The following is a 26,006-nucleotide window of genomic DNA, read 5'->3' on the forward strand; positions in this document are numbered from 1 at the left end:
TTAAGAGATAGGTTTTTTAATGTTTTTATCTTACATTCACATCATCTAATCCATTATGCTGCACACATTGTTTGAATAAAAACATTAAAAATCTTTTTGCTAGAAATGGCGTAGACTATTATATTAAGTGTGCAATTAACTAAAGAAATCTCAGCTAAAATTGGAGTAGGGACAGGCCTGTAGAGGCCCTGCCATGCATCATCAATTGCTCCGAACAGGAAAAGACATATGCCTGTATTTCTGACAGAAAGGTGCCTCTACTTTACTATCCAGCAGGAAGAAGAAAACTTCTCTCTGCTCCACGAAAGCCCAGCGAATCAGACTGTAGCAGCCCAACCAATGAGAATCATACTTTGCATTCCCAGCTTCTGTCAATGGACTCTTTGGTTAACACAGTCCCTCCCAGCTTCCCCTTTTTCCTTATAAAAGTAAGTTCCCCTTCTTTGTTCTCTGGATTTGCCCATGGGCCACCACAGCTTGCATTTCCCAAACTGCAATTCCTCTTCCCAAATAAACCAACATTTGCTGGTAAAATAAATGGATGTTGTATGACTAAAGCTGACATTTTTGGTGTCAGAAGTAGGACCCAAAGAAGGTGAACCCCAAGACACGATGACTCCCAGAATCAAGTGAGGTACCAACACCAAGCCCCTTGTGCTCATCGCTTCCGTGAGCTGCTACAAGTCTTCAGTTTGCTAAGTCTCCTCTCAGATTCCAAGCTCTGCTCTTTTTGCATTTTGAGCTTTCTGACTTTACTCAGGAACTGGAAAGGCTTGGTCCTTTCTGGTTCAAGGCTCTGACTTTGGTGAGTACTCAGTTGCTTTCTGCAGTGTGTAGTAGCGAGGGCTTTTTTTTGTGGGGGGGTGGGGGGAGGCGGGATCAAGGTAACTGGGATCCAAGAATTTATTTTATTCCTTTTGGAGTCTTGGCTAGGACTCTATCAAACTTCTTGGGTTCTCAGGTCATATTAGGGAAATGGGATTCTGGTTATCTAAATGCTCTGAGCAGAGCCCTCTGAGGACTCCAGCCAGTTTCATGTTTAAACATTATGGACCCCCAACATGCACATTTTTAACTAAGTAATCTGAACAAACTACAAGTAATTGGAATTACAATGGCCAGTATAGGGAACATTCAATCTCCCCAAACTTGTTTTTCTTAAGATTAAATTGGAAGACCGCCATTCTAAAATTAAACAAAACAAATCCAAATGTGCACAAAACTCTAAAATTTCCACTTTGCAAGACAGCATTTCTAAATTGGATGAAACAAAAAAAAAATTAAAAAGAACAAAATGGCTTCTGAAGCCTCATGCTCCTTGTGTTCCCCTCCCCCAACTTCTTTGTGTCAGGAGCCACCTTGTGTGTCTTCCCAGACCACCCAATTGTCTCAGACTCCACCCCAGCAGCCATCTTGTGCTCAGCCCCACCCCCATGCCATCTTTCTCCTTCTTCCTCTTCAAAAACCTACCCTTTTAAAATTGGACCCTCTGAAGATCCAAACGCTAGACTCCTAATTACTGTTTCTAAGTTAACTTGAGCAAATAAATAACTGGAAGAAAAATTTCAAACAGTAATTGCCCTAGACTTTTGGTAACAGGCAAATATACTCCAAAACTCCTAGAAGAAAACTTGCTTTCTCTTTGTTAAAGTCCTTTGGTAAGTCACCCATCCTGTTCAAAAGGGGAAACACTTGTTTTAAATAAGTCCACCTTTAGAGGAACCCTTAAAAGAGAGGATTCCAAACCTCTTGGGAGACAATGTAATGCATTTTTTGATTGGCATGCAGAAGCTTCTAAAAGACAAACTGACTCCAAAAACAGCTCTAAAAAGATCCTTACAGCACACAAATACAAATTGTATCAGCACACGTAAAATTTTTAATGAAATTACATGGTCCCTGTTTGCATCTGCGTGCATGTTCATGTGGGTATATATGTGTTGTAAATATGTATCTTTACAACACGTGTATATACACACATGCTGTAAAACGTGTTGTATTTTTTCTTTTCTACCTTCAGAAGGTATTGCTAAAATTTACTTGTAAAAGAGCTCTATTTACTTGGCTTACGCAAGAGGGAGGAAATACGGGGATATATGTATATGTATAGCTGGTTCACTTGGTTATAAAGCAGAAACTAACACACATTGTAAAGCAATTATACTCCAATAAAGATGCTTAAAAAAAACCCCAAAACAAGCACTTATATGAATTAAAGAAATATTACAGAAACTAACCCAAAACCCTTTTCAAATTCACATCATCAGGCTTCCCTGGTGGCGCAGTGGTTAAGAATCCACTTGCCAATGCAGGGGACACAGGTTCGAGCCCTGGTCTGGGAAGATCCCACATGCCGCGGAGCAACTAAACCCATGCGCCACAACAACTGAGCCTGCACTCTAGAGCCTGCGAGCCACAACTACTGAACCCGTGTGCCACAACTACTGAAACCCGTGCACCTAGAGCCCGTGCTCCGCAACAAGAGAAGCCACTGCAATGAGAAGCCCGCGCACCTCAACAAAGAGTAGCCCTCGCTCACCGCAACTAGAGAAAGCCTGCCCAGAGCAACGAAGACCCAACACAGCCAAAAATAAATAAAATAAATAAATTTTTTAAAAAAGTTCACATGATCTAGGATTAAATTTAGTAAATGAAAGCTAGCTTAAGGTTGTTGGTTTCATTAAAATAGGCATGTCTTTGGAGTTATCAATGGTGTAAATAACGGGGCATACAATTTTCCCTTTACCGGGTAGATGCATGGCAGGGCCTGACAGCTCCCCCTACAGGCCTGTCCCAATTTTAGCTCAAGTTTCTTTAATTTATTCCACATTTTCCCCTCTTGATCAAAATCTTTCCTTGAAAGCATCACGGATCAAGTGTCAGGATCTTCACACGTAGTGGCACATTTAGTCTAAAGCCATAGGCTAAAATTTATAAACAAAGGGGGTTTTAATGCTTTAAAACAAAAGTAATTTGGTTGTGGGAGGGGAAATGCTATACCCCTTCATTATCCAAAACTTGTGTTTGCTAAAGAAAAAGTTTCTCTGTGAAGTTGATACCTTAAACCAAAAGATGCTACACAAAAAGCAGTTGGCTATTTGCTGATCTTTCTTTACGTGTGCATTTATAGACTCTTTCTTCATCTGAAATACACTTACAAAATGCTGTTAATAGTGCAAAAGAACCCCTTCTTTGGATTAATCAAGAGAAACAGTGTCTAGCATGAAATAAGAATGTCACTACATAAAAATATGTATGTGCTACAGAGCGCCAGTAGGCACATGAAAAGATGCCCAACATCACTAATTATTAGAGAAATGCAAATCAAAACTACAGTGAGGTACCACTCACACCGGTAGGAACGGCCATCATTAAAAAGTCTACAAATAACAACTGCTGGACAGGATGTGGAGAAAAGGGAACCCTCCTACACTGTTGGTAGGAATGTAAGTTGGTACAGCCACTATGGAAAACAGTATGGAGGTTCTGCAGAAAACTAAAAATAGAATTACCATATGATCCAGCAATCCCATTCCTGGGAATATACACAGACAAAACTATACTTCAAAAATATACATGCACCCGTATGTTCATAGTAGCACGGTTCACAATAGCCAAAGCATAAAAACAACCTAAATGTCCATCGACAGATGAATGAATAAAGAAGATGCGGTACATATATACAATGGAATACCACTCGGCCATAAAAAAGAACAATATAATGCCATTTGCAGCAACATGGATGCAACTAGAGATTATCATACTAAGTGAAGTAAATCAAAAAGAGAAAGACAAATATCATGATATCACTTATAAGTGCAATCTAAAATATGGCACAAATGAACCTATCTGCAAAACAGAAACAGACTCACAGACACAGAGAACAGACTTGTGGTTGCCAAGGTGCAGGGGGAGAGGGATGGACTGGAAGGGGGTTGGGGTTGGTAGATGCAAACTATTACATTTAGAATGGATAAACAACAAGGTCCTAATGTATACCACAGGGAACTATATTGAATATCCTGTGATAAACCATAATGGAAAAGAATATTTAAGAAAAGTAGGCATATATGTGTATAACTGAGTCACTTTGCTGTACAGCAGAGATTAGGACAACACTGTAAATCAACTATACTACAATTAAAAAAAAATTTTAAGGCTATGTCCTACAAACTAGATTAAATTCAAGAGAAACTTTTTTTAAAAATATAGACCCTGTTAAATTGTTTGAATGTATTTCATAAGCATTTAAAAGTTCTTACTATTGTGAATGGGATTTTTTTTATATGGCTTGTAATTCTAACTATCTATTAGAAATATTGTACTGCAAAGGAAAAAAAGGAAGGGAGGGAGGGAGGAAGTTAGTTCTATTTTAATTGAATTCTCCTTATTACTGGTAAGGATGATTATATTTGTTGCCCATGTAGATTTATGAACGGTTTCAGTCTTTTTCTTATTTGTCTTTTGGCATATTTGTGTTTTTATAATTTATCAAAACTCTTAATACATTTGTCAAAAAAATTACAAGAAAACATTTACCCTATCAGATATTAAAACGTACTATAAAACAACCTTAGCCAAAATAGTATTGGTATGCACTAGACAGATCAGTGGACCAAAAGAGCATCCAGAAATAAATCCAAGTATATATAGGAATTTAATATGATAATGATGACATTTCTATACAGTAGAAAAGGATTTTTTTTTTTTTTTTACAAAAGGCACTGGCGGGCTTCCCTGGTGGCGCAGTGGTTGAGAATCTGCCTGCTAATGCAGGGGACACGGGTTCGAGCCCTGGTCTGGGAAGATCCCACATGCCACGGAGCAGCTGGGCCCGTGAGCCACAATTGCTGAGCCTGCGCGTCTGGAGCCTGTGCCCCGCAACGGGAGGGGCCGCGATAGAGAAAGGCCCGCGCACCGTGATGAAGAGCGGTCCCCGCACCGCGATGAAGAGTGGCCCCCGCTTGCCGCAACTGGAGAAAGCCCTCGCACGAACCGAAGACCCAACACAGCCAAAAATAAATAAATAAATAAATAAATAAATAAAAATTTAAAAAAAAAAAAAAAAAAAAAAGGCACTGGCATAACTGATACTGTAACTGGAGAAAACATACTATTACTATATACTTTATATAAAAATAAATTATATAAGAATTAAGTGTTTGATGTAAAAAATAAAACAATGAAAATACTGGAAGAATCTCTGAGAGGACTTTACCTGGAATGGAAAAACTTTCTTACACAAAATGGGAAACCCAAAATCCAAATAACAGAAGTCACACAAATTGGCTATCTAAGTCCATAGTTCCCTAGACTAATAAAGTGTTTTTTTAATTCCCACTTGAATTTCAATGCACTAGGCAGGACAGGCACTCTCTAGTTCCCCATGGTCTCCACTTCTCCCTACTATCTTCCATAACAAGCCTCTTTATACTCATTAACGACACTGAAGTTATTCAAGTTTTCTATCTCTACAATAAAGAAAAAGATCTATTATATTAAATTTTCAGTTTCTCTAGAGAAAAGGGACCATGAACAAAACCAAGAGACAAATAGACTTAGGGAAATATTTGCAATTCATTTCTCAAACAATATCTCTAATACACAAAGAGCTCCACAAACTGAAAAAGACAAACAATCCACTACAAAATGACAAATATATTACAGCCTTCCACCTAAAATATATAATTTTGAGCACATATGGACCAGTTATAAAAACTGACCACAATGAAACATATATATATATATACATACACATACATATATGCTTGAAAAATTTTTAAAAAAAACTTCTAAAAGGCATAAGAAAATATAAAAATTACCTCTAAGTTATTATAACTGTTACTAGGAAACAATCTCTGCAATGAGTATATGCCTTTATTTCATTTCCATATTATACTTCTCTTTATATTTGGATCCTACTCCTTCCAAGTGATTTAAAACATTTTCAAGTGCTTATAAATACTCTCTTTAAAAATCACTGCTGTTGATTCTTCCTCATGTTCTTCTTCTTTGTCCCCTTACACATTTTAAGTTGGACATTTCCAGTAATTTCTTTGTTGTATTTGAAATCCATCCACTTTAATTATTTCTTACCCCGAAATCTTTCACATATGTACATCCTTTCCAAACCCAACATCTAAGCAAAAAAAAATGAAATAAAAGAAATAAAGACTGATACATAATTGGATTACATAAAATTATAAATATCATAATCAAAAGTTTTTGTAAAATTGAGAGAAAAACGTGTTACAAAGGTTTAATGTATTTATACAACCAACTGTTACAAATCAGTAAAAAAAATGGACAAAGAACAAGAATAGGCATTTCACAAAAGAAACACAAACATTCCCTAAACTGAAAACATGGTCAACATGATTAATAATCAGAGAAAAGTAAATAATTATGAGATATTGTTTCTTCCCTATCACAATGGCATAGATTAAAAAGATCTGCAATACCCAGTGTTGGCAAGGATATTAAAAAAACAATAATATCTAAATTTTTTGCCATTTAAAAAGGATAAGAGCAGTAAGATGCATACTAAGAATTCTATGAAACACTGCTTATAATAATGAAAAGAAGTTTTAATGACCTTAAAGGGATATGATCAATTAACTATGGTATACTTAGCGAAGAGAATACTATGAAGACATTAAAAATGATGTCCATTGACTTAGCATTATATGCAGTGCATAGCTTAAAATGGACACTAAGTATCTACTGAATGATTGATTGTATTATTTATTTAATGGATTATTGATTAAATGCTGATTGATATGGTTAAGTGCATAGGTGGGTGAGGGACTGATTGACATTGAGTGACCAACTGACCCACTGAGTGACTTGAATGACTGACCAGCTGAATAAGTGACTGATAGGATGAATGTGTGAGTGAGTGCATGATCAGCCAAGAGAGTAACCAACTAACCAAATGAGTGACAGACTGACTGAGTTGAGTGACCCTCTGACTGAATAAGGAAAGGACTAAATGAATGAATGAATCTCTAATCACTGAAATGGAAAAGTCTCTACAATACACACTCTTGAGTTAAAATGGCACAAATTAGAATGAATGGGATGACCCTATTCATTTAAAACTGTACTTGACACATTAAAAATAAAATACCTAGGAATAAACCCACCTAAGGAGGCAAAAGACCTATACTCAGAAAACTATAAGATACTGATGAAAAAAATAAAAGATGACACAAACAGATGGAGAAATATACAATGTTCTTGGATTGGAAGAATCAATATTGTCAAAATGACTATACTACCCAAAGCAATCTACAGATTCAATACAATCCCTATCAAATTACCAATGGCATTTTTCACAGAATTAGAACAAAAAATTGTACAATTTATATGGAAACACAAAAGACCCTGAAGAGCCAAAGCAATCTTGAGAAAGAAAAACGGAGCTGGAGGAATCAGGCTCCCAGACTTCAGACTATACTACAAAGCTACACTAATCAAGACAGTATGGTACTGGCACAAAAACAGAAATATAGATCAATGGAACAGGATAGAAAGTCCACAAATAAACCCACACACTTATGGTCACCTAATCTAAGACAAAGGAGGCAAGAATATACAGTGGAGAAAAGACACTCTCTTCAATAAGTGGTGCTGGGAAAACTGGACAGCTACATGTGAAAGAACAAAATTAGAACACACCCTAACACTACACACAAAAATAAACTCTAAATGGATTAAAGACCTAAATGTAAGACCAGATACTAGAAAACTGTTAGAGGAAAATGGAGGTAGAATACTCTCTGACGTAAATTGCAGCAAGGTCTTTTTCAATCCACCTCCTAGAGTAAAGAAAATAAAAACAAAAACAAACAAATGGAACCTAATTAAAAGCTTTTGCACAGCAAGCAAAAGAAACCATAAACAAAGTGAAAAGACAACCCTCAGAATGGGAGAAAATATTTGCAAATGAAACAACCGACAAGGGATTAATCTACAAAATATACAAACAGCTCAGGCAGCTCAATATCAAAAAAACAAATAACCCAATCAAAAAATGGGCAGAAGATCTATAAATAGACGTTTCTCCAAAGAAGACATAAGGGTAGTTAAAAAGTACACGAAAAGATGCTCAACATCACTAATTATTAGAGAAATGCAAATCAAAACTACAATGAGGTTATCACTTCACACGGGTCAAAATGGCCATGATCAAAATATCTACAAACAATAAATGCTGGAGCGGGTGTGGAGAAAAGGGAACCCTCTTGCACTGTTGGTGGGAATGCAAACTGGTACAGCCACTATGAAGAACAGTATGGAGGTTCCTTAAAAAACTAAAAATAGAGTTACCATATGATCCAGCAATCCCGCTCCTGGGCATACACCCAGAGAAAACCATATTTCAAAAAGATACACACACCCCAATGTTCACTACAGCACTACTTACAACAGCCACCAAAACATGGAAGCAACCTAATTGTCCATCAACAGAGGAATGGATAAAGAAGATGTGGTACATATATACAATGGAATATTACTCAGCCATTAAAAGAACAAAATAATGCCATTTGCAGCAACATGGATGGACCTAGAGATTGTCATACTGAGTGAAGTAAGTCAGAGAAAGACAAATATCATATGATAGTACTTATATGTGGAATCTAAAAAAGGCTACAAATGAACTTATCTACAAAACAGAAATAGAGTTACAGATGTAGAAAATTAACCTATGGTTACCAGGGGATAAGGCAGGGGGGAGGGATAAACTGAAAGATTGGGATTGACACATACACACTATTATATATAAAACAGATAACTAGTAAGGATCGACTGTATAGCACAGGGAACTCTACTCAATACTCTGTAATGGCCTATATGGGAAAAGAATCTTAAAAAGAGTGGATATATGTATACGTATAGCAGATTCACTTGCTGTACACCTGAAATTAACACAACACTGTGAATCAACTATATCCCCAATACAATTTTTTTAAAAAACCATTAAGTGCAAAAAAATTAAATTAAACATGCAGAAAGATACTAAAATTTATTAAGCAATTTATTAAGCCAATCACTAGAAGGACTTGTAATCTTTTTTTCCCCTTTGATTGATGAATGTAATTTTTAGATGACCACGTTTATGCACGTGACTTTTTCTGTTTGAAGAGACATTGTTCAACACGTGTATATTACTCTACTATTGCCTCTTAAAACCGTGTATAAAATATATGCAAATGTATGTATTTTAAAACAACCTCATGATTCTTTCACATAAGAAGCAAGGGATTTGAGATGAATACTTACTCAACTTTGAGGTTTTAGAGAAGAGAAGGATGAGAACAGGTACACATTTAAAGGACAATGAAGTCAAACTTCATCATTTTACCCTGGGCCAGTCATGGAAATATATGCATGACAAGCAATAATTTAAAAGATCTCCTAAGAAACCTGATGCCATGGATTATATACGAATAGAAATCAGAGAAAATGTAAATTCTTCGGCAGATTTATCTCCTTCCCCTATTTTTAGTCCTAGGAACACATTTTGAGCCACTCCTCAGAATCATGCTTCATGATGACTACATAGGAAAAGGTGCAAATAAAGATGGGGGAAAGTCTTTGAATATATCTCTGAAAGTGCAGTGCATCGTGGGGGAGGGGGGGGGAGTGACCCTTAAGATTTCATTTCAAAACCATCATACTCAAAGCTTATACTACCAAGAAATTTTTTTATATTAACAAGTGATGAGTTTGCCTATAGAAAATAAAATTGCACAGAATATTTAACTAATTCTACTATTGAAGTACTTAACACTATCCTTTGCTACTGACATTCAAAAAATCTAAAGTTATTTAAATCAGTATGAATTTAAGTTCATACTGATTTTTAAAATACTACCATTTTAGAAGAATACTATTTTAGACATTCTTCTGAAATAATTCTGTAAAGATTATAATGCGTCGGATAAAAAATAAACCACTTATGCATAAACAAGAATCAGGAATACATAAACATGGAAATGGAATTTAATTTTCTAGACACTGAAGTATTTTCTATTTTGGATGGATTTCCACTTCCACATTAACCATCATAAATCAAATGAACTTGTACCATAATTTACTATTTTCTTCTCTGGTCATTCCCCAAGTGCTGAAATCCTCTCCAAACAAATCTTTCCAAGTTAAACCTTTGTTAAACCAATATATCTAATGGTTGCCTATAAACAAAGGGTGAGAGGTAGAGGAAGGGAAGTAGTATCAAAGGAGTGAAATAACTTCTACAATGAAGACTGTTCCTAATACAATGTTATTTTTACTGACCACCATAATCAGCCACACTGTGAAACTTACTACAATGAAAGGCATACTTATTTTATTATTAATAATTTAAAATGTTCCAGGTAATAAATATATTCCAATTATCACTAAATATTTGCCTTAAAAAAGTCTGTGGGAAGGAGGGTTGGGGGTAAAGGCAGGAATGATACTTTTTAACAAGACAGGCTACTACTCTGATTCTCTAGTTTATATATATTTTATATACAAAGTAGTATCCATCCATTACAAAAGCTTAAAAAACATTATTCTAAGTTCAGTTTTTCAAAATATTAAGTTATAAAATCCAGACTCACCTTTAATCCTATCTTTTGTGTTCTGGTCAATTATCCACAGATGTGATAATCAGCCCTTAAATTAATTTTTCCTTGGGTATTCCAATTCTCAAATGATTCACCCTAGGCCATGGACTGCCATTATGAAGTGACAAACTTCTCTTGGTATGCAAATTTGATACAGGTAAAACCACAATTTAACCATTGTTAAATTATTAACAATTAAAGACCAAAAATAGATTAGGAAGAGAAGAATCTTAAGTTAGCAAAAATCCATTCATCAAATACAAAAAATAAGACCTCACAATAACGCCAAAAAAAAAAGGTAAAAGAGAAATGGAAAAACCAAGGTCAGATCCAAGTTTAAAAATAAGAAAAACGGGACTTCCTTGGTGGTCCAGTGGCTAAGACTCCACGCTCCCAATGCAGGGGGCCCAGGTTTGATCCCTGGTCAGGGAACTAGATCCCACATGCTACAACTAAAGACCCCGCATGCCACAACAAACATCCGGTGTGCCGCAACTAAGACCTGGCTCAGCCAAATAAATAAATAAATATTAAAAAAACAAAAACAAAAAGGGAAATTAAATAGAATAATTAAATTGCACAATTGACACAAAGATCTGCTTATGTCCTAAATTGTTGACTTGTTCATTTTATTTTCAAACATTTGAATACCTCCTGCATGCCAAATACTATATAGGACCTGAAAATGAAGAAACTAATAGAAATATTCCCTGACCTAGAACTCACAGTACAGTTTCACAGGAGCCTTTGTTGAAACAAACAAAGTCAGGAAATAGACCCAACTATATACACAGTTTAAAACACTACCATTTCACAACAGCAGAGAAAAGATGGATTATTCAACAGATAGTGTTGGAACAATCAGACAACGATCTGAAGGAAAAAGTTGGATTCCACCTTATACCTTGCACCAATATAAATACCAGCTGGATCAAGAAAACATGGGAGAGTTTCAAAAACATGATTTCAGGGGTGAGAGGGACCTAATGATGTATGATTAAAAAACAAAAAAAAAGACTGATAACTGACAGAAAGGACTGCAAAAAAACGAAAAATAAAAAATGTATGCATGGCAAAAAAAAATCACACTATAAAGAGAGTCAAAAAAGATAAAAATACAACATGGAGAAAATATTTACAATGCATTTCCCAAACACAGAGCTATTTTCCCTAGTATAAAAAAAGCTCTCACAAATCAAAGTAAAAGGTCAACAATCCAACAGAAAATGAGCCAGGATGAGAGTGAACAGTTCCCAGGAAAAGAAAATTTAAAGCAAGTTAAAATTATAACGAGATTCCATTTTTCACATCTCAAATTGGCAAAGATCAAACCATCTGAAAAGTGCAGAAAAGTATAAATTGGCATTTCTATGGAGATAAATTTGGCAATATTTATTGAAATTAATAACACATATCACTTTTAAATCAGCAATTCCTCTTCTATTTATTTGACCTATATTTATGGTCACATACACACAAACTGATTGATGTACAAAGATATGTACTACTTTTTGAATTCTAAAACATTTAAATGTGTCACCTGTTCAAAAAGGACATTTGTTTTTAAGATCAGAAAAATTATTTTTTTATTAGTCATCCATTTTATACACATCAGTGAATACATGTCAATCCCAATCTCCCAATTCATCACACCACAACCCCCACCCCCTGCTGCTTCCCCCCTTGGTGTCCATATGTTTTTTCTCTACTTCTGTGTCTCAATTTCTGCTCAGCAAACCGGTTCATCTGTACCATTTTCTAGGTTCCACATCTCTGCATTAATATGCGGTATTTTTCTCTTTCTGACTTAGTTCACTCTGTATGACAGACTCTAGATCCATCCATGTCTCTACAAATGACCCAATTTCGTTCCTTTTTATGGCTGAGTAATATTCCATTGTATATATGTGTCACATCTTCTTTATCCATTCGTCTGTCGATGGGCATTTAGGTTACTTCCATGACATGGCTATTGTAAATAGTGCTGCAATGAACATTGGGGTGTATCTGTCTTTTTGAATTATGCTTTTCTCTGGGTATATGCCCAGTAGTGGGATTGCTGGGTCATATAGTAATTCTACTTTTAGTTCTTTAAGGAACCTCCATACTGTTCTCCATAGTGGCTGTATCAATTTACATTCCCACCAACAATGCAAGAGGGTTCCCTTTTCTCCACACCCTCTCCAGCATTTGCTGTTTGTAGATTTTCTGATGATGCCCATTCTAACAGGAGTGAGGTGATACCTCATTGTAGTTTTGATTTGCGTTTCTCTAATAATTAGTGATGTTGAGCAGCTTTTCACGTGCTTCTTGGCCATCTGTATGTCTTCTTTGGAGAAATGTCTATTTAGGTCTTCTGCTCATTTTTGGATTGGGTTGTTTGTTTTTTTAATATTGAGCTGCATGAGCTGTTTATATATTTTGGAGATTAATCCTTTCTCCAATGATTCATTTGCAAAAATTTTCTCCCATTCTGAGGGCTGTCTTTTCGTCTTGTTTATGGTTTCCTCTGCTGTGCAAAAAGCTTTTAAGTTTCATTAGGTCCCATTTGTTTATTTTTGTTTTTATTTCCATTACTCTAGGAGGTGGTTCAAAAAAGATCTTGCTGTGATTTATGTCAAAGAATGTTCTGCCTATGTTTTCCTCTAAGAGTTTTATAGTGCCTGGGCTTACATTTAGGTCTCTAATCCATTTTGAGTTTATTTTTGCATACGGTGTTAGGGAGTGTTCTAATTTCATTCTTTTACATGTAGCTGTCCAGTTTTTCCAGCACCACTTACTGAAGAGACTGTCTTTTCTCCACTGTATATCCTTGCCTCCTTTGTCATAGATTAGTTGACCATAGGTGTGCGGGTTTATCTCTGGGTTTTCTATCCTGTTCCATTGATCTTTATTTCTGTTTTTGTGCCAGTACCATATTGTCTTGATTACTGTAGCTTTGTAGTATAGTCTGATGTCAGGGAGTCTGATTCCTCCAGCTCCGTTTTTTTCCCTCAAGACTGCTTTGGCTATTCAGGGTCTTTTGTGTCTCCATACAAATTTTAAGATTTTTTGTTCTAGTTCTGTAAAAAATGCCATTGGTAATTTGATAGGGATTGCATTGAATCTGTAGATTGCTTTGGGTAGTAGAGTCATTTTCACAATATTGGTTCTTCCACTCCAAGAAAATGGTATATCTCTCCATCTGTTTATGTCATCTTTAATTTCTTTCATCAGTGTCTTTACAGTTTTCTGCATACAGGTCTTTTGTCTCCCTAGGTAGGTTTATTCCTAGGTATTTTATTCTTTTTGTTGCAGTGGTACATGGGAGAGTTTCCTTAATTTCTCTTTCAGATTTTTCATCATTAGTGTATAGGAATGCAAGAGATTTCTGTGCATTAATTCTGTATCCTGCAACATTACCAAATTCATTGATTAGCTCTAGTAGTTTTCTGGTGGCATCTTTAGGATTCTCTATGTATACTATCATGTCATCTGCAAACAGTTTTACTTCTTCTTTTCCAATTTGTATTCCTTTTATTTCTTTTTCTTCTCTGATTGCCGTGGCTAGGACTTCCAAAACTATGTTGAATAGCAGTGGTGAGAGTGGACATCCTTGTCTTGTTCCTGATCTTAGAGGAAATGCTTTCAGTTTTTCACCATTGAGAATGATGTTTGCTGTGGGTCTGTCATATATGGCCTTTATTATGTTGAAGTAGGTTCTCTCTGTGCCCACTTTCTGGAGAGTTTTTATCATAAATGGGTGTTGAATTTTGTCAAAAGCTTTTTCTGCATCTATTGAGATGATCATATGATCTTTATTCTTCAATTTGTTAATATGATGTATCACACTGATTGATTTGCATATATTGAAGAATCCTTGCATCCCTGGGATAAATCCCACTTGATCATGGTGTATGATCCTTTTAATGTGTTGTTGGATTCTGTTTGCTAGTATTTTGTTGAGGATATTTGCATCTATCCTCATCAGTGATACTGGTCTGTAATTTTCTTTTTTTGTAGTATCTGTGTCTGGTTTTGGTATCAGGGTGATGGTGGCCTCACAGAATGAGTTTGGGAGTGTTACTTCCTCTGCAATTTTTTGGAAGCATTTAAGAAGGATGGGTGTTAGCTCTTCTCTAAATGTTTGCTAGAATTCACCTGTGAAGCCATCTGGTCCTGGACTTTTGTTTGTTGGAAGATTTTTAATCACAGTTTCAATTTCATTACTTGTGATTGGTCTGTTCATATTTTCTGTTTCTTCCTGGTTCAGTCTTGGAAGGTTATACCTTTCTAAGAATTTGTCCATTTCTTCCAGGATGTCCATTTTATTGGCATAGAGTTGCTTATAGTAGTCTCTTAGGATGCTTTGTACTTCTGCGGTGTCTGTTGTAACTTCTTCTTTTTCATTTCTAATTTTATTGATTTGAGTCCTCTCCCTCTTTTTCTTGATGAGTCTGGCTAATGGCTTATCAATTTTGTTTATCTTCTCAAAGAACCAGCTTTTAGCTTTATTGATCTTTGCTATTGTTTTCTTTGTTTCTATTTCATTTATTTCTGCTCTGATCTTTATGATTCCTTTCCTTCTGCTCACTTTGGGTTTTGTTTGTTCTTCTTTCTCCAGTTGCTTTAGGTGTAAGGTTAGATTGTTTACTTGAGATTTTTCTTGTTTATTTAGATAGGTTTGTATAGCTATAAACTTCCCTCTTAGAACTGCTTTTGCTGCATCCCATAGGTTTTCGATCATTGTGGTTTCATTGTCATTTGTCTCTAGGTATTTTTTGATTTCCTCTTTGAGTTCTTCAGTGATCTCTTGGTTATTTAGTAATGTATTGTTTAGCCTCCATGTGTTTGTGTATTTTACGTTTTTTTCTGTGTAACTGATTTCTAATCTTATAGCGTTGTGGTCAGAAAAGATGCTTGATATGATTTCAGTTGTCTTAAATTTACTGAGGCTTGATTTGTGACGCAAGATGTGATCTATCCTGGAGAATGTTCCATATGCACTTGAGAAGAAAGTGTAATCTGCTGTTTTGGAATGGAATGTCCTATAAATATCAATTAAATCTATCTGGTCTACTGTGTCATTTAAAGTTTGTGTTTCCTTCTTAATTTTCTGTTTGGATGATCTGTCCATTGGTGTAAGTGAGGTGTTAAAGTCCCCCACTATTACTGTGTTACCATCGATTTCCTCTTTTAGAGCAGTTAGCAGTTGCCTTATGTATTGAGGTGCTCCTATGTTGGGTGCATATATATTTATAATTGTTATATCTTCTTCTTGGATTGATCCCTTGATCATTACGTAGTGTCCTTCCTTGTCTCTTGTAACATTCTTTATTTTAAAGTCTGTTTTATCTGCTATGAGTATTGCTACTCCAGCTTTTTGATTTCCATTTGCATGGAATATCTTCTTCCATCCCCTCACTTTCAGTCTGTATGTGTCCCTAGGTCTGAAGTGGGTCTCTTGTAGACAGCATATATATGGGTCTTGTTTTTGTATCCATTCAGCAAACCTGTGTCTTTTGGCTGGAGCATTTAATCCATTCACGTTTAAGGTAATTATTTATATGTATGTTCCTATTACCATTTTCTTAACTGTTTTGGCTTTATGTTTGTAGGTCCTTTTCTTCTCTGTGTTTCCCACTTAGAGAAGTTCCTTTAGCATTTGTTGTAGAGCTGGTTTGGTGGTGCTGAATTCTCTTAGGTTTTGCTTATCTGTAAAGCTTTTGATTTCTGCATCGAATCTGAATGAGATCCTTGCCGGGTAGAGTAATCTTGGTTGTCGGTTCTTCCCTTTCATCACTTTAAATATGTCATGCCAGTCCCTTCTGGCTTGTAGAGTTTCTGCTGAGAAATCAGCTGTTAACCTTATGGGAGTTCCCTTGTATATTATCTGTTGTTTTTCCCTTGCTGCTTTCAATAATTTTTCTTTGTCTTTAGTTTTTGCCAATTTGATTACTATGCGTTTCGGCGTGTTCCTCCTTAGGTTTACCCTGTATGGGACTCTCTGCGCTTCCTGGACTTGGGTGGCTATTTCCTTTCCCATGTTAGGGAAGTTTTTGACTATAATCTCTTCAAATATTTTCTCAGGTCCTTTCTCTCTCTCTTCTCCTTCTGGGACCCTTATAATGCGAATGTTGTTGTGTTTAATGTTGTCCCAGAGGTCTCTTAGGCTGTCTTCATTTCTTTTCATTCTTTTTTCTTTAGTCTGTTCCGCATCAGTGAATTCCATCATTCTGTCTTCCAGGTCACTTATCTGTTCTTCTGCCTCAGTTATTCTGCTATTGATTCCTTCTAGTGTAGTTTTTGTTTCAGTTATTGTATTGTTCATCTCTGTTTGTTTGTTCTTTAATTCTTCTAGGTCTTTGTTAAACATTTCTTCCATCTTCTCCATCTTTGCCTCCATTCTTTTTCCGAGGTCCTGAATCATCTTCCCTATCATTATTCTGAATTCTTTTTCTGGAAGGTTGCCTATCTCCACTTCATTAAGTTGTTTTTCTGGGGTTTTATCTTGTTCCTTCATCTGTTACATAGCCCTCTGCCTTTTCATCTTGTCTATTTTTCTGTGAATATGGTTTTTGTTCCACAGGCTGCAGGATTGTAGTTCTTCTTGCTTCTGCTGTCTGCCCTCTGGTGGATAAGGCTATCCCAGAAAAATTACTGAAGGAACTCTGGGAACCTAGTACTTAAAAAATTAGATAAAATAAATTTCCAGTCATCATGAATACTCTGATTTTACCTTCAGTTAGATATTAGACCAAGATGAGTCTTCATTTTGTCATAATGCTATAATAATGGCTTGATCATTTAACATGAAGAATCCTTTTACTGGAACCATTTTTCAGCTCATTTCTGTATTTAAGTTGAAATTGAGTGCCATATTAGTTCTGTTTGGAATCCTCCTTGAAGACTTGTCCATCATAGTCAAGACCAGGGCTCAGAGTTTCTAAAAAAGATTTTAGAAGATGAATTAAATTTAGTCAGATGTCGGCTTGGCAGCTACCAGGAGCAAGACTTCTAGGATGGTGGGTGACCTTGCTGAGTCAACTGACTGTCTGGGATTGAATCCTTCTTTGCCAATTTAACTAACGTGGTGTCCTCATCTGGCAGTCCGGTGGTTAAGACTCCACACTTCCACTGCAGAGAGCGCAGGTTCAATCCCTGGTCGGGGAACTAAGATCCTGCAAGTCTTGTTGTGCGGCCTGCTAGTGTTGGAGGGTCTCCTGCAGAGGCGGCGGGTGGCTGTGGCTCACCATGAGGACAAGGACACTGGCAGCAGAAGTTCTGGGAAGTACTCCTTGGCGTGAGCCCTCCCAGAGTCCGCCATTGGCCCCTCCAAAGAGCCGGGTAGCAGGACATAAATATTTTAAGAGAGAATAAAAAGAAGAGACAAATAGAGACAACTCTTCCAAAGAGCTTTGCTCCAAAAGGCAGTAGAAATGGGGCAGTAGCTTGAAGACAATATGGAGTCAAGTAATAGTATAAATTAGGAATTGGCAAACTACAGCTCACAGGTCAAATTCAGACAGTTACCTGTTTTTGTAAAGAAAGCTTTACAGGGGCTTCCCTGGTGGCGCAGTGGTTGAGAGTCTGCCTGCTAATGCAGGGGACACGGGTTCGAGCCCTGGTCTGGGAGGATCCCACATGCTGCGGAGCGGCTGGGCCCGTGAGCCACAATTGCTGAGACTGCGCGTCTGGAGCCTGTGCCCCGCGACGGGAGGGGCCGCGATAGAGAAAGGCCCGCGCACCGCGATGAAGAGCGGTCCCCGCACCGCGATGAAGAGTGGCCCCCGCTTGCCGCAACTGGAGAAAGCCCTCGCACGAACCGAAGACCCAGCACAGCCAAAAATAAATAAATAAATAAATAAATAAATAAATCCTTTAAAAAAAAAAAGAAAGCTTTACAAAACTGCCTGTTTTGTAAATAAAGCTTTACATGTCTCTTCATTTATGGCTGCTTTTGCACTGCAATGGTAGAGTTGAGTAGTTGCATTAGAGACAATCTTGCCTGAAAAGCCCAAAATATTTACTCTCTGTTCTTTAAGAGAAATATTGCCAAATCCTGGTTTAAATCAGTGACTCTCACAGTCTGGTACCCAAACCAACATCATCAGCATCACTTGGGAACCTATCAGAAATGCAAGTTCTCAGGTCCCACTACAGACCTACTGAATCAGAAACTCTGGGCACAGGGCCCAGCAATCTGTGTGTAAACAAGCCCTCTAGGTAATTCTGATTAAGAACTACTGGGTAAGGGAACAGTTCTAGTAAAGCCAGGAACAGATAGGGACCCATCTGGAGTTTGTGTTCACAAATTTAAAGGGCCTTGAAGAGATTTAATGGAAACTTAACAGGCCTCAAGGAGGCTGTCAGTGAGGGCTTAAAGGAAAATGAGGAAAATGCTATTGAAAGCTAAATAAAAGGAGACCCTTGTTATATAGTAAAGTTTAGCAAAACTATCACCTATGGTAACATGGAAAATAAAACATACTTAGTAAATTAAGAAGATTCTAGGTAGAATGTTGAAGAAACAGCTAGCTTCTTCTATCTGCCTTTATAACTAAAAGAGCAGCAAGAGGAAATAAAAAATGAGCTATTTGCTTTCTGAGTGGAATTTCAATGAAATGTAAAGGGCTAAGAACAGTCTTTTCAGCCAGCAAAATGTTCTTAAAGAAAGGGCCTCAAGGCAAAAACCAAATCTAGAGTGGGACCACTGTTCAGACCTCAGAAAGTTCTGAATCAGTACCTCACAGATCCTTTCAAACAAGAGATTACCTTAGGATCTTAAGGATATTGTTCCACAGCAGTTTCACAGAAGCCTAAGGTAGGAAAAAGTTCCTCTCAAAACAGATTTGTGGGTATGACTTTTGTCTGATGGAGTAGATTATGAACTGACACACAGGAAGTCCACAAAGTTTTCACTGGAGTTACATTAGCTTAGAATGAAAGGGACAGTAATAATATAAAATAAAAGGAGGCATTTGGACCCCAAACTACTACAGGCAGGAAGCAAGCTCAGAAGCTTACTCAGTGGCAAACACAGATCAGTTCTTCTGGGGAAAAAAAAAAATGATTCAGAAGATGAAGCCAAAGACCAAAAGAAGATGCCACGGCCAACTAAGAAAAACTTCCAGGGAATAGGACTGAACCCTAATCAAGGAACTGCCATCATGCACACAGCCAGGTTTCGGAATTGCTATAGACTGCCGTGTGACTCCCTTTTTCCCTCTTTTTTGAACAGGAATGTCTAATGCAGTTAATGCATGCCTCTCCAATCTTGTAGTTTAATTCTGTGGGGGCATATTACTTGTCTTTTCACAGGTCTTCAGTTAAAGAGGAATCATTCTCAAGAAACCATACCCAAGGAACCTCATCTTCATCTGGACCTGATTTCAATGATGAGATACTGGATTTTGAGCTGATGTCATTATGGGATGTGAATTAGAGGTCTCTGAGGAAGGGGTTAGTGTATTTTGGACGTAGGAGGGATGTGAAGTGTGGCAAAATGGCAATTATGGCAATAATATTGTCCAGAGATAGTCATAACAAAATCTCCCATCCCATGTTTTCTTCCACAATGTGACCTTGCCGCTCCCCAATTTATACCAAGGGCTAACCTGATTAGGTCCACCAAACCTAACCTGACTCACTTGCTTTTAATCGCCTGCCTTTAGTTGATTTTAAAATCCATATAGCTAACAGTCATTAGCCAAGCAATATATCTAAACTCCCAATAGCTTTCTCATAGATAACACCTTAGACTATAAGTCACTATAATAATGCTTGCCTAAGTTGTTTTTCAGGAACTTAGAGCTAGTTCTTGACCAGCTCAAACCAGCTGAGACCACCACCCATTCAACTGGGACTGCCTGATTGTCCAATGGATCACCTTTTCATGTCAGAAAACCAAAAGCTCCACCCTCAGATCATGCTAATGCCACCATTTTCTGAACATGCACCCCATGAAGAAGCACGTCGCTCAGTTGTGCCTGTGCAGAACTTTAATTACTGCACTTTTTTCCTGCTTCTAATCACCTTTCCCCATGCCTCAGACCACCGTTCTCCTTTATTCCATAAATATCCCAAGCCCTTCACCTTCGGGAAGGCAGATTTGACATTTGTTCTCCAGTCTCCTCACTTGGCTGCCCCATGAGTAAACATTTTCTCTGCTACAAACCTCAGCAACTCAGCACGTGGCTTCCTGCACAGGAACCTGGTTCGGTAACACAAGAAGCAGAGTCTATTCCCCACCCCCACCTCGCCATGTTCACTGGAATACTCACTTTTAAACCCTGACTCACCAGGTAAGAAAGCCAACTACCCTGAGGCCCCGATATTTTAAGGAAGTCCAAGCCACATGTACATGTTCCAGTTAAGAGCCCCAGCTGAGATCTCAGTCAACAGCCAGTGTCAATTACCAGTCATGTGAGTGAAGACACCTCCAGATGATTCTAGCCCTCTACCTTCAAATTACCCCCAGCCAGCAACTCTTCCCAACTGAGGTCCTAGACACTGTAGAGTGGAAACAAGTCATCTCTGGTGTGCCCTATCTGAAGTACTGACTCGTAATATGAGTCTAATAAAGTAGTTATTTTTCATCACTAAGTTTTGGGGTGGTTTTGTCACAAAGTAATAGCAACTAAAATACATACTAATGGAAATGATCCAGTAGAGGGAAAAATTGAGAATGCAAGAAAAGGAGAGAGAAATACAGTGCTAAAGTCCTTGAAGGCAAAAGGGGATGGTTTCCTCTACCCAAATAGATGAAGAAGCCTTACATGGGACACTGAATAGTACATACATTGTAAAGGAGGGAAGGGCAGAGTACAAGTACAGATACAGAATTGGAGAAAAGGGGCCTATTGATGGTGGATTGTGTTATTTACACATATGGAGGTAAGTACCAGAAGACACTGTTTTAAGATTTGAAAGTGGTTTCCTGGAGAACAAGAATCAGAGATGGGGGGGAGGGGGGTAGAGGCAAGGGGCTGCTGTTTTTTGTTATAAACATTTAAGCCATTTACTTCTTAAACTTTATACACACTTTACCATGTGATTTCACCTTTTTAAAGTAAACAGTTTTTTAAAAAATTTAGCCCACTCCTTCATTTTCCAAATGAGGAAAAAACAAGACTCACTGATTATGTGACTTGCTCAAAATCACACACCATATTGACAGCAGTCAGTCCTTGATCCCCTGATTTCCAAAACAGTGTACTTCCTCACATCACACTACCTTTTATATTATAAAAATATTACCTAGTGGCATATTTCAAAATCAGAATTTATTAAAATAACCTAGTAAGCAATAATGAATGCCCTATTCTCAAGGACTGATACCAAAAAAGGCAGAAGAGTGTCCTTGGGAAGATCAAAATACTCATTCAAGCAAAACAAATAGCCCATGGACTATCTCTACCTCATTCACCTTTAGAGTAGCTATACTGTACAGGCTTCAAAAACAGATTACACTTCCTTTGTCCTTTCCAATTCTCCTAATCTGAATACTCTTAATTATGCTACCTTCGGTTTTATAGGTTATCTACCAAGAATTTCTCTTTCCTTTTAGCAATTAATACCTTACCATTTTATTCAGATCTCACCAGTACAACTGCACCTAGAGGTCATTTGTCTAAACTGACAGACCAATGAATGTCTAATGCTAACCACTGAATGTCTACTCATTCAAATAATATAAATGCAGGGCTAATGCCCATAAGGAACATGGGCCCTTGTGTAGTGTGATATGAGAGGACACAGATGAATGACAATCATTCTGTCAAAAAATACCTCCTAGTCTTTATTGTGTCTAAAATTCTCATCATTAGTCCCAGGGATGGACAGCTTTGAATAGAAGTCTCCACTGATCAACCAAAAGTCAAATTTAACGGTTTTTTGTTATATTAGAGAGAACAAAATATTTGCAATGGTTATTTCTGCATGGGGAAACCATAAGCAATTTTCTTCCTTCTTCTCCTTTTCTAGGTATTATATTAGGAAAAACAGCAAGTACACATTTTAAGACCTTTTTCTTTTTTTTTTTTAAGTTAATTAATTTATTTAGTTTTGGCTGCATTGCGTGTTCGTTGCTGTGCGCGGGCTTTCTCTAGTTGTGGTGAGAGGGGGCTACTCTTCGTTGAGGTGTGCAGGCTTCTCACTGCGGTGGCTTCTCTTGTTCCGGAGCACGGGCTCTAGGCGCACGGGCTTCAGTAACTGTGGCACGTGGGCTCAGTAGTTGTGGATCGAGGGTTCTAGACGCACACTCAGTAGTTGTAGCGCATGGGCTTAGCTGCTCCGCGGCACGTGGGATCTTCCCGGACCAGGGCTCGAACCCGTGTCCCCTGCATTGGCAGGCGGATTCTTAACCACTGCGCCACCAGGGAAGTCCCAAGACCTTTTAAAATTCTGATTCTTCTCACTTCTTGGCAGTGATCAACAATGGTAAACTTGTTAATCAATCCCACCTTCTTAACCTACCCACCCACCTGCCTCTCATACTGACTGCTCCATCTTTGTCGCCTTTGCCAATTCCTCTTCTTTCACCCATTCTCTAATTATGTGCAGTTCCCAAGGCTCAATCTCAGATGCACTGCTCTTCTCTCTAAGCACAATTCCAGTCTTAAATTTCTATACTAAGTTCTAGTCATATTGTCCCACTGTCTGGCTATCTATTTTCACTTACTTACCCCACTGTCACCTCAAACTCAACATATCCAAAATATAAGCCCAGTTGTCTGTATCCTGTCAACCAGCTACTAATACCTCATACCTATTTCTGTCAGTACTGTCATTAATGAAACCCTAGTTCTTTTTTTATCACCAACTAGGTGAGTAACTTTGGCCACATTTTTAAACCTCTCTGGGTTTCCTAATGCACATGTTCTCAGATATCTCAAGAGTTTCAACACTCTTTGATTTCCTCTGTCACTGAGGATCAAAACTTCAGTCATCTTTGATTACTCCTCTCCCTCCCCCCACTACATCCTCCTTTCTTTTTTTTTTTTTTTTTAATTTTTTTTTATAGCTACTTTATTTATTTATTTATTTATTTATTTTTGGCTGTGTTGGGTCTTCGGTTCGTGCGAGGGCTTTCTCTAGTTGCGGCAAGCGGGGGCCACTCTTCATCGCGGTGCGGGGACCGCTCTTCATCGCGGTGCGCGGGCCTTTCACTATCGCGGCCCCTCCCGTTGCGGGGCACAGGCTCCAGACGCGCAGGCTCAGTAGTTGTGGCTCACGGGCCCAGTTGCTCCGTGGCATGTGGGATCTTCCCAGACCAGGGCTTGAACCCGTGTCCCCTGCATTAGCAGGCAGATTCTCAACCACTGCGCCACCAGGGAAGCCCCATCCTCCTTTCTTATTCAGTCCAGAATTAAGCCTTGTGTGACATCTCTCCAGTCTTATTTTCACTAAATCCAAATCCTCATTACCTCAGGCCCAGATTATTTTCCTAGCTTTATCACTTCTCTTTCCAACTCATACTCTACCCAGTGCTGGTGCCACTGTGATTTTCTTAAAATACTTTTTTAAGCAAGTTCCTTCTCAATCCGAAACTTTTAAAGCTTGTCTATTACCTATGAAGCAAAGTGTTGATACATTCTTTTCGTCCTAGCACTTAAAACCATCCATAATCTAATTCCAATCCACATTTTCAACCTGATTTCTTACTACTCTCCCACACAAACCTTCATCTCAGTCAAGTTGTTGTGTACTGTTCTCTGACCCTGTCCTGCTTATTTTGTCTTTGTTTACCTCCTATACAAGTTCCTTCCTCTTATGTAAAATCAAATTCTGCCCAGTTTTGATTCTACCTCTCCTCTGGAGCCTTGTCTGCTCACTTCAACTCTATGTGGTATCAGACATCTATAACTTTTATTATTTACCTATCTCCCCTATTACATTTTAAATCCTCAAGGAAAGGAACCTACATTTTTTGCATCTCTTTTGGATATAGCAAAGTACCTTTACATTGGAGGTATGAATAAATATTTGTCTGGTGACTGCCTAAAATTCCTTTTTAATGCACAGCATTTATTGAATGTTCCCATGTTCTCAGCACTGTGTCTCCGTGTGTGTGTTTAAGCTAGGTACTGTTCCTCAAAGCATACACAATCAACTTGAAAAGATATGGTTAACACTAGAAAAATAACTATCAAACAACCAAAGCATGGTATACAATTAAACTATGTCACAATATTCTAAGACTAAAAGAACTATAGAGCTATAGAGAGGAAAAAAGCAAAATTTAGTGAGAAACGGTTTCACAAATGAGGTGGAACTTTTAACTAAGTATAGTAGTAGTAATAGTAGTAATAACAGCAGTGAAATAAATTTTTATAATAATAATAGCTTATTATATTAGGAGCATCATATAATATGATAATAGCTTATTATTAAAGGAGCTTATTTTATATCCAGGAGCACTTAACGTGCCAGGCTCTAGTCTTTTTTTAAAATATTCTTTGATGTGGACCATTTTTAAAGTCTTTATTGAATTTGTTACAATATTGCTTCCGTTTTTATGTTTTTGGTTTTTTGGCTGTGAGGCACGTGGGATCTTAGCTCCCCGACCGGGGAATGAACCCGTACCCCCTGCACTGGAAAGCAAAGTCTTAACCACTGGACCACCAGGGAAGTCCCTGCCAGGCCCTAGTCTTGAGGGCTTTTCACACATTAAGTCACTTAATTCTCACTACAAGCTTACAGAAAAAGTACTACAATTCTCAATTTTCAGCTGAGGAGATTGAGGCCCTGCTCAGTTGTTCCACACCTAGTGAGCAGTGCAGTAGTGTGTAGAATTGGACTTAGTGGAAGAGGATGGAAAACGTGTGAAAATTAAAACATAGAATAAGCATAGCTGTTATTAGAAAGTATGGGAAGCAGCTTGCAATACTAGAGCAGAGAATGCTTGTTGAGGGTCCTTAGGCAAAAGACTGAGTAAAAGGGCAGGGACTTATGAAAGAATATCTTGAAAGCCAGGAAACAGAAGTTAAACTTAATAAGTGTAAAGTGGGAAGCCACTGAAGATTTGGGGGCAAGAGAATGCCACAATGAGGAGAATTAGAGTGACATTTATACTGAGGATAAATAGAAGGAAGAGATACTGGATTCTAAGAGGTTGATATGACTTTCAATATTCCAGGCTGAGGATAATATTCCAGGCTGAGTCCTGGGATTCAGGTGGTAAAAGTGGGGGAAGCAGAGATATGAATGACAAAAGAAATATGAATAGGACATGTTGAATGGATTAATATATGAGGTAAATGAAAGAGGTAGTTTAAAGATGACATCTAATTTAAAGCCTATATGGCTGGGAGAGAAGGAAATTACAAAGGGGTATAAAAAGATGATTTTCGCTCAAGATTGCATTGGCGAAGATGGCGGAAGAGTAAGACGCGGAGATCACATTCC

General features: G+C 37.7%; 1 protein-coding gene across 7 annotated transcripts in view; it reads right to left on the reverse strand.

The window, feature by feature from the left end:
• Positions 1-26,006, reverse strand: part of JAK2 (Janus kinase 2) — a 265,376-nt gene that overhangs the window by 127,439 nt on the left and 111,931 nt on the right. The window lies entirely within an intron of this gene.

Source organism: Balaenoptera acutorostrata, chromosome 6 (genome assembly GCF_949987535.1).
Source record: "Balaenoptera acutorostrata chromosome 6, mBalAcu1.1, whole genome shotgun sequence".
NCBI lineage: Eukaryota > Metazoa > Chordata > Mammalia > Artiodactyla > Balaenopteridae > Balaenoptera > Balaenoptera acutorostrata.